An 8,227-nucleotide genomic window follows, 5' to 3' on the forward strand; every position below is an offset into this window, starting at 1 on the left:
TTTTGTGACCCATCTAGTTGGTTTATTCAAACATCATTATATACATATTTATTTGTATATATTAAACAGATGAGAAATGTAAATTTTTGTAACTCTCATATTTTGATGATAGAGTTGATAACCATATTAGTAGCCATAGATTTTCAACATTTGCAACTCTAGCCCTAATGGCTAGAGTTGATGGCCTTCGTTAATGACATTTTGATGGCCCTATTGATGTATAGCCTTCGTGGCTAGGGATTTCGGTACTTGTATAAATAAAGGCCTTTCTCCTCCAACTTGGGAGGATAATTTTTTGTGAGATTTTTGATGGAAAATGGAAATGGTGTTTTAAGATAAAAAGTTGGAGATGATTTTTTTCACCAAAGAAAATTTTTCCTATCTTCTTTTGCTAGCCTTTTCTTTGGTTCTTGTTAGACAGAGTGCAACTATTGTCAAGTTCGCTGAAACTATTCAAAAGGTGCTTCTGTATTAACTGGTTTCGACTGTTGTATCTTGGAAGACAAACGCCGGCGTGCCTCCAGCATCCATCAGGAGGCGGCGAATCTGTTTTAAGAAAACTGCCTAGTGCAAATTTCGGTTTGCTTCTTTTCTTATTATTTGTTCTTAAATTTTTGAATATTTAGTTTACAAAGATGAGTTCCAATTTTTAGTTATCCATATTAATAATTTGTTCCATTAGTAATATAATCTAATTTATTTCTGTATTTTTAGTTGTGTCGTTTATTATGTATGTCATCATTTTAATAAAAAATTATTTTGTCATTTCTATTTAATTTATTATATATATTTTTTATGTATTATTATGGAAAAATACCAAAAATAGAGACTTAGACTAATTCTGTTATATCAATTTATATTTTAACTAGCAAATTACTCGTGGCTGAGGGCACTTAGAAGACAATTTAATACCAATCAAAATTAATCTCCCCTTTCATTCCCAATTTATATGTAACCAGTATTTATTTAAAAAAATATTGTACACAACAAATGATCAAAACTGACTTAAGAAAATGTAACAAGTCAGAAATTAACAAAAGGGAGCATTTTACAAAATCATAAACACATTCTAAGAAAAAAAAAGCAAATTTTGAATTTTTTACAATGACAAATAAATTTAAAAAATGCTATTAGCTAACCGTTAAACTAACAATTTTAAAAATATAAATAATTCCATAATTTATGCTTTCAAAAGGAAACATAAATAGAGGGAATTTTTTTTCCCCCTAATCTCCCTTATCTAACCTCTCTCACCAATTTTGAAAAGAAAAGATTAAATCCATCTTTCCTGTTTCGTTTATCTAACCTGTGCTTTTCCAAAGAAGCCGTACATCTAAGCTGCGGCAATATTTAGGCATAAGGTAATTTATGAGACTATATATATATATATATATATTTGAAAATTGCATTTCAGTGGAGTAGTGGAGAAATAATTTTATTCTTTTTGGAAAATTATTTAATATTTTTGGAGTATCACATGTCTGTACTTCTTAACCAATTATCATTTAATATGCCCTCTCATGTTTCCCAATCACCCAATACAATACCTTATCTACCTACCTTCTTTTCGTTTGGCAGTGACTAATATAGCCAACTTTTTTGTATTGAAACTTTTTTAGCCTCATTTGGTTCGAATTTTTTGAAATTTTTTTGACTTTTTTGAAAGAAAACGTGTAATAATTATGAGTTAAATGTGATATTTTGGCCCTGTTTGGTAGAGCTGTGGGAAAGTGATTACAATTTACAACTTATAACCTAATAGCTTATAGCTTATAGCTGTGAATATAAGCTGATTTTTGACTTATAAATTAAGCTTCTCCTCCCCCACTCAAAGAATAAGTTGATTTTTGACTTACAAAAAGCTATAAGCTGTATTGTTAAACTGAACCAAACACATCAAAATAGGTTAAATTAAGCTAAAAGCTGAAATAAGCCCTACCAAACAGGGCCTTTGTCTTATTACCTTATTTAGCCTATTTTGTCATTTTGTGCTCTTTTTAGCCCCAAAATGATAGCCAAACTAGGCATAATAATATAAAGTACCACGTGTCCATATTTCGAGATTACTAAATAATTATCCATTTTTTATTAGGTGTGTATGGTGAAAGTGTATTCCTATATTTGGTGCAAGTTGCAATAGAAAAGTTATGGGTTCATTTGGGATATAGGGGATATAGGTTGGCTTTTTGACTATCTTAGCATGAGGTTAAAAAGTTTCGTTTGGGATAGATTTTTTTACTTTTTTGACTTTTTTGAAAAAAAAATGAAATGATTTGGTTTGGATGTGACATTTTGCCTTATTGGGCTAAAAAATTTATTTTGTCTTTTTGTGACTATTTTAGTCCAAAAATTCTATTTTAACTTATGTCAAACGAAAGCGTAGTATAATTATTTTGTAAATGTCTCATCTGTTTACAATTTGCCAATTCATTTTTATGTTGAAAGCATACATAATTTAGGGCAAATCTCCTATATCTATACTATATATTAATGAAAATGTATTTCTTGTCTAAAAGACTCTAAATATTAAACATTAATCTAAATTTTTTATTTAATAAATAAATGTTAAGAAATACACATAGAAATTTTAGCCCATCTAAATTTATAATTTTGAAATTTAAAAATTTTAATATAAAAAGAAAAAAAAGAAGCATATCTAACCTATCTATTTAACTCATATATAATTTGAAATTTAAGAATCGGTAAAACAAAATTTCAAATGTAATTTTAGTCTTATATAATTTTAAATTTTAAAAATATTTACTTCAAAAATTTTCATTTTTATTTTTGGAAACTAAAAAAATGCACTTGGCAATTTTTTAGGCATCAAAATATTTATCATATATTTATTAATTAAAAAAATTTCACATGGCACATGTGAAAAGAACTTAAAAAAAAAAATACATGTATAATATATATTTTTTGCCACATCTAAAAATACATGTGAAAAACAACCATTAATATAGGGTGATCAATTATTATAGTCAACTCATTCCGGGGCAATATAGGAAGTTAGCTAAAAGTTATTTTTTAACTTTTAACCTATTTTGAGTCCCATTACCTTTTATAATTTTTACATACAAAAAGACAAAAAAAATAAAAAAAAAAACCAAAAAATTGACTTTTAATCAACTTCCAAACAGAGAATCTTTTGTGCAGAAAATAAGGAAAGAGAGGGAGAGAGGGGAGTGAATGGAAAATGGTTAAGAGGAGAAAATAGAGGAAAAGAATAGGAAAAAAATAAAAAATGAAAGAAAGGAAGGTGCTGAAAGTTCTTTGGACGGGAAAATTATTTTTGATCAAGCGAATCTAACTATTTATCTCATAGATAGATTAGTCTAAACCGTTCTAACTGATTGTGTTATAACTGATTGTGTTAGAGAGACATTTTTAACACCAAATTACTTTATTACATAGATGATGCAAATAGAATAACGAAGCCTTTATAATTAATGATGGTAATTTTTGTCCACAAAGGGCTCAAAAAATAATGGACTGGAACTACCCAATATTCTTTTCATGTCCTTAAACTCATATAACCATATAATTAAGTCCAATCTTTAAAAAAGGAGCTCATGCCAAGTTTTCCTTAAATTTGTTTGTCCAATAAAATTTTAAATTTAACGAAATTCCTCATTTACCTTTCTTATACAATCATACAAATCATTAAAATCGATCATTGATGAAAATTGTATCAAAATAGATAGTAAAAAAATGATTAAAATATTTTAAAATACATAATCGTAAGTGAAAATTAATTTTTTTAAAACTGAAAATATTAGCATCATATATATATACTAGCGTATGCCCGTGCCTTCAGGCACGGTGTAAATAATGGTGTGATCAAAATACAATTATAATTTATACGTATCATGTTGAGATTTATGGGATCTGTAGTATTTTTTGATAAAATTATTGAAAAAATATGGAGAAATACTATTCTTCTTAAAAAACTTGTAACAATTTTACTTGTACCATACGCTCTACAGAACTCAAATAAAATAACAACTCCCCTAGCCTTAATGCAGATTAAGAAACAAACATATAAGATTTATAATGTTCAGCAATATTGCAAATTAAAATATAAGAGTAAGTCAAAAAAATTATAAACATTAACAAAATACACAAATCAAAGCCTAGGTTCATTCAGATTAGGGATAACTCGTGCGCCAATAATTTTTTTGGTATCACACATGCTATGGAATTCAATTGTAATAAATCAATTTAAAATGAATTTCACTGCACACAATACAAAACTCAATTAAAATAAATCAATTCAACGGAAGGTTAATTAAAATAATGACAACAATTTCACTGCACTATAGAACTCCATTAAAATAAATCAATTCAGAATGACAATAATTTCACTGTGCTATAGAACTCAATTATAACAAATCAATTCAAAATGACAAACTTCACACATAAGAGGAATGGTGAATGAACATTTTGGCACAAAAGAATAATCATTACTGCTTATTAAAAACAAAAAAAAAACTAATCATCCAGTTAAGAATGAAAGACCAACCACTAAATATGAAATAGTCAAGCCAACACTTTTTTATGGGTGGGAAACTATGCTAGAGAGTTCACAGCCCAGAGCCATAACAAATAGCAAAATATAGAAACCAAAATATCATGCAAAAGTCATTCTATTTCATTATACAACTCTAACATCTACCGAAACCACTCATAGGAAAGCTACAAAGACTTCAACAATACCACTATTCAAAAGAAAGAAAGATTAAGGAGAGAATAGGAGGAAAGGGAAGAGGGGGGGGAGCACAAATACCAAAAGATCCAACAAAAGATCCAATAAGTAATAGACCCAAAAATAAATAAATTTGCTAAAATTTTAAAGTAATGAAACTGATATAATAAAAAATTATAAATGACTTTAACAGGCTTCTTTAACACTAATTAATTATACTGTGTCGGTGATTTTCCGACCACACTGCCCGCTTAGTAACCAGCTGGAGAGCACCGGCAGAATAGATGGCACCTGACTGACCTGCAACAGAAATATATGAATCCCGCGGTGGTTTCGACCACCCGGGGGCACTCCAACGATCAAGTCAGTATATCTCTCAAAGATAAATCAAGTATTAAACTCACAAGCTTTAGTATAAAAAACATACCTTAGACCCATGGTGGTGCCTCTCTTTTATAGCCAATACAATCCTAGTAATGGACTTAGGATTACTTCTAATCTGGGACTCCCAGTGAGATTAGGATAAACTCTCTAAGAGTCTTATCTTTACCCAAACTGAAGTCTTCTCTTATTCTAGGACTCTTGTCCCTTATCCAGGTTGAGTTCCCTTTTCATTCTAGGACTCTTGTCCCTTATCCACTTATCTCGGATTCCGATATCTTTGGAGATAACCTCGGCCTTGCCGAGATCACCTCGGCGTCACGACCAGGACACGTGGCACCTCGGCTGACATGTCGGCGTCACCTTGCCACGTGTTGGTACTCAGAAAATATATCTCCACAACTGCCCCTAGGTTCTATTACCTCGGCATTCTAAGGTGATGGAACCTACACTGTTCGTTTATCAGTGCCCCTCTGTCCGAGATCAAACTTGCCGACCTCAAAGTTCCCTGGACTTTACTGTCCACTTCTGTTGAGTATCAAGATTCATGCCTTCCAAGTTGCTTGAAATCGCACCTCCTAGCCGAGGTTCTGGTTTCATTAATTCGTAAACTCCAAGAGCTTTGCAACTGCTCCACTCATACTCTCTGGTGAGTTCCCAATTTCTAGTCATCTATTTGACTCCGGCGATTTTCATATCGGCGTTCATTTCACTTTGTAGGTTCGTAAACTCTTTACTTGCTATTAAGCTCAATCTCTCACAACTCTTTTGATTTACTTTAAATCTGTTTATTTGCCATCTGTTGCCTTCTATTTTCATCTGTCTTCAAGTCTTGAATTGCTTGAATGCTTAGTGCCTGTGCACTTGGCTTTATTCTTCAACTTTGTCATCTTCTTAATTCTGATTTTTCTCTTCTTGTTTTTCTTGTTGTATTTCCAGATTCTTGCCTTCGTTTCTGTTTTCTGCATAGTCTTAGAACCACGTCCCTTCTTGAAATTGTTGCCGAGATAATAGAGAAGCTCTTCCAGCTGACTGCCAATGCTGAACCATCGTCAACCGTTGAAGTAGATTAGTCTGACGTTCTTGCCTTAGTCCCTAGTTCTTAGGGTCTTCATCTTTGTACTTTTGTTTTCTTTGCATCTGTCTCCTTTTTTGCTTCTGAAAAACGTCTGTTTGTTGGCCGGTGTTAACATTCCTTGCTTCTTGATTATCATTCCTTCTTCTACTGTATTTGATAGCCATGTCAGGTAATTGACTTCTTTGATGGCCCTGGGCTCCAGAAGTCTGTCTACTTCTTCCTCTACTGCTTCGACATGCATCAACGTCGGTCCTCTTGCTCATTGGATTACAGGTTTGGCTGACCTGTCGACGTTCAGTTGGTGGCAAGTGACCTCGGGGTCAATGCCAGACATTTCATAAGGTGTCCAAGCATATACCTCAATGTTTGCTCTCAAAAAAACTTCCAATTCCCTTTCTTCTTCTTCGGCTAAGCCTAAGCCGAGAAGAAAGAAGCGTTCTTCATCCCCCTCATGGACGAGGATTTTCAATGTCTCTTCACTCCTCTCGGCTGGCTCCTTGCCGACATCATCTAATACCTCTATGCCCTCATTTTCAATCTCTGCCTTCTCTGGTTCTCGAATGCTGCAGGTGGATTTCATTGCTTCCATGGAGCAATTCTCCGCTTGCAGTTGATCCCTTCTAACTTCTTCAATCCCATGTTCTGTTGGGAACCGCGGTAGTTGGTTCAATGTTGAGGGAACTGCCCCCATTGCATGCAACCATGGCCTTCCCAAGACGATATTATATGGCGATGGCGTGTCAATTACCATGAATTCTGTCTTGATTTTCTTCTAACTGCTCTCGCACGATTCTATACTTAGAATATTTTGCATGCTTTTCATACTTTGCCTCCTTTGTTCAATCTTCTCGGGGTTACATACCTCGGGTATAATAGCTACAAAACTTTTACTTCGGCAAGATACTGACCTGTAAACTTTTCATAAATTCTAACAAGTGTGAAACATATACTACTCAATGTTAACTTTGCAAACTTTTTCTCAAGTTTCAACAAGTGTTTAAACGGTGATCTCGGTCTAGCCTACTTGTAAATTGCTGCAAATTTCAACAAGGATTAACATATACTGTAACAGGGATCAACAAGGATTAACATAACAAGTGTTAAACAATAATCTAATTGTAAATTGCTACGAATTTCAACATGTGTTTAAACAACATACTTAGCTCTTTCCTCAACCTGTAAATTGCTGCAAATTTCAACAGATGATCATATGTCGGCTTAACGTTATCTTGTAAATTGCTATAAATTTCAACAAGTGTTAAGCATTTTCTTTGGTTTAACCAACCTGTAGATTGCTACAAGTGTTTAACAATAACCTCGACTTTGCTTCAACTCGTAAATTACTACGAATTTAAACAAGCGAAAAGAAACAGTAATCTTGGCTTAATTTCAACTTGTAAATTGCTACAAATTTCAACAAGTGAAGATAAGGAACCATCTCAGCTTAACTTCAACTTGTAAATTGCTACAAATTTCAACAAGTGAAGATAAGGAACCATCTCGGCTTAACTTCAACTTGTAAATTGCTACAAATTTCAACAAGTGAAGATAAGGAACCATCTCGGCTTAACTTCAACTTGTAAATTGCTACAAATTTCAACAAGTGTTAAGCAATACTTTCGGTTTAACCAACTTGTAAATTATTCACAAATTTCAACAAGTGGTAAACGCATTCTTCTTCTCTGCGCTCCCCAGTGTGAACTTAAAATCCACTTGGGTTCTTATCATACATATAGCTTCGACCTTGTCGCCGAGGTTGAATTCAAGTCGAGGTTGTCGGCCTTGGTTTCTCTATTGATCTTACTTGGCTCCAACCTGAGTTTGATTTTCGGCCTTGCATCGGCGAGTCGTTTCTCTTTTCTTGTTCCGACGCCTTTGTTCTCGGCATGTCTTCCTTGGCCCTAGCATACTTCTCAATTCTGGCCAACTTTAGTCTGATCTTGTGTGTTTCCTTTTTATCTTCTGGGATCTGAGATCTGCTCATTGTGCTCTTCTCTTCTCGGACTCAGGTGCCGAGATCTTATCTTCTAGAATCTTGGATTTGCTCACTTAGGTTGAGC

This window comes from Camellia sinensis, chromosome 8, assembly GCF_055761805.1.
Source record: "Camellia sinensis isolate YWXY chromosome 8, ASM5576180v1, whole genome shotgun sequence".
Lineage (NCBI taxonomy): Eukaryota > Viridiplantae > Streptophyta > Magnoliopsida > Ericales > Theaceae > Camellia > Camellia sinensis.